We start from the raw sequence: 2,728 nt of genomic DNA, 5'->3' as shown, positions 1-2,728 counted from the left end.
TTTTTTTTTAAACCAGATCAACATTGCTTGCTTGCTTGCTTGCTTGCTTGCTTGCTTGCTTTTTCTGGAAACATAGTTTAACAAGTACACTGCACACCAATAACCTTTCTTTCAACAGTTTCTTTAGATGCAGAGGTTAACAGGAGCCTGGTAGATGTGCTCCCAGAGCAATCCTGGATCCCCAGCTTCAAAGCTCCAGTCATTAGGATGATCCAACATTCCCTCTCCCCATGACTTAGGCAGGTCCCTTCCCTCCAACCCCAACAAGGAGATGGTAAATTACTACTCAGCATCCCAGTGAGGGAAAAAATGGAAAAGCTAATGTGAGTTATCGTTCCTATATGCCTGATAACACTGTGCTGTCAATGAACAACATTCATAGTACCTGTGGAGGGACTGGCTTGGGTTCACTTTTTCTGAAACCAGTAAGAATGAATAAAGAGACAGTCTTTTAAAGATGCCTAAGCTCTTTTTCTTCTAGACACTGGGGAACACATCTGCTGAGGGCTTGACAGTTGCCCAAGGAATGAGGAATGGCTGACCACAGGCAGGTGGAGGGACAGCAGCCTGGCCTCCAGATCCTGGACAGTACCCATGGGACTGGCCACAAAGTCAGTATACTCTATAAAGTTTGTACAATGATGAAATCACCTAATGACACATTTCTCAGACCCACCCCTATGGTTAAGTGGCACATGTCTGTGCACACATAGTCACCAGCCTGCCTCTCTCTCACAAGAATTTGCTATGAGTTTCTCAGGATAAAGACTCCAGAATAAAAAAAAAATCATGAGTTCTAGCCAAGAGACATTAGTGACAACCTTTCTCTCTTCTTTGTCCCTCTCCAGAACTACTTATTGGATTAGGCAGATGTGAGGATTAAAGAAGATAAAATAATTAAGGCACCTGAGCAATGCAACACTGGAAGACTGTTATTTTTATTGTTAGTATAAATACAATTTATTTTTACTTAGAATAAAAAAAAAATCATGAGTTCTAGCCAAGAGACATTAGTGACAACCTTTCTCTCTTCTTTGTCCCTCTCCAGAACTACTTATTGGATTAGGCAGATGTGAGGATTAAAGAAGATAAAATAATTAAGGCACCTGAGCAATGCAACACTGGAAGACTGTTATTTTTATTGTTAGTATAAATACAATTTATTTTTACTTATTTTTAAAAAATATTTTATTTATTATTTTTATTTTATGTGTATATTGCCTGGTATGTAAGTATACCCATGTTGTGCAATGTCCACTAAGGTCAGAAGAGGGCATCGGATCCCCTGGAACTGGAGCTAAGACAGTTGTTAGCTGCCATATGGGCGCTGGGATTCAAACCTAGGTTTTCTGCAAGAACAACCAGAGTTCATATGCTGAGCCATCTATCCAGCCCCTATTTTATTATTTTATGTGTATGAGTGTATAGCCTGCATGTATGTAAATGTACCATGTCATGCAATGCCCAAGGAGGTGAGAAGAGGGCATCAGATTCCGTGGTACTGGAGTTACAGATGGTTGTTAGCAACTATGTGGATGCTGGGAACCAAACACTTGTCTTCTGCAGGAGCAGCTGGTGCTCTAAACTGTTGAGCCATCACTCCAGTCCCCTACCTGATATTTTGACAACTTTCCTGAGTACAGTCATTTCTCATGTTATAGAGGAATGTCCGTGATTATCGCCAGCTGTTACTGCTTCCTGTGGGCTCTATAGTTTGGGGTCTCAGAGTTGGCCCAGCTCCCATGTTCCCACTAGAGCAATATCTGTGTTAGACCGGAACTATGTTACTTCTGAACTTGTGAATGAAGCTTTCGATAACATCTTCTAAAGCCTAGGTTGAAACAATCACACTTCTCTTTGGTGACTTATCTTTTTTAAGGGAGACATGAAAAAATGTGCAATTTCTCCACTTAGAACACCAGTTGTAGACCAAACAAACAGTTGCACCCAAGTCTAGCTTGAGAATCAAAGCCATCAGTGGAGTAACATAGGAATATGGGTGAGTGCCTACTTATGGGAGTGTGGGTGATTGAATGGCAACTGCCATCATCCCAAATACTACCCCAGCATGGGTGACGGCTAACAAAAGCTGCTTCCCTTGAGTTCTGCTTGCACAGCTTGCAGAGGCCCTGCTGACACTTACCTTTCTTTCTGTTCCTGTTACTGCTTAGATAGCCTTGGATACAGACATTGTCAATCTTCAGTTTTTCTCTCCTGCCTCTGCTTTGTTAATCACATGAACTTCTTACCTCCTTCCAAAATGAATATTTCAATTCATGGAAAATGGCTACAGAACAACTCCCCAGTGTACAAAGTGCTGCAGTCAGTGCTACCTTACTCCTCTAAGGCTGGACAACATTTTCTCAGGGGTAGGATTCTGAGCTGCACCCAAGTCAGCAAGAGCTAAAAGTGGGGATGCCAAGGAACATTGTAGCAGAGGAAAGAAAATAGAGACTTGAAATGTTCAGGGAAGTGATTTTAGAGGACCAAACACTGAACTGAGAACCTTGCTGAAAATGTTTTCCTCTGAAGACACTGCCACTCAAGAGTGTGATGTGGAAGGCAGGTTGAAAGATCTTCAGAATGCCTTCAGATTATCTTTCTATTGTCTTAATAGGGAGCAGCTTTCTTCCTTCAACCATGGTAATCTCCTATCAAAAGTATCCTTGGCTACATCATTGACATTCTCTCCAAAACAGACCAGTAAATTTTCTTTACATGGATAGGC

Source organism: Nannospalax galili, unplaced genomic scaffold (assembly GCF_000622305.1).
Source record: "Nannospalax galili isolate Female #2095 unplaced genomic scaffold, S.galili_v1.0 scaffold1077, whole genome shotgun sequence".
Taxonomy (NCBI): domain Eukaryota; kingdom Metazoa; phylum Chordata; class Mammalia; order Rodentia; family Spalacidae; genus Nannospalax; species Nannospalax galili.
This window is presented reverse-complemented; position numbering follows the sequence as displayed.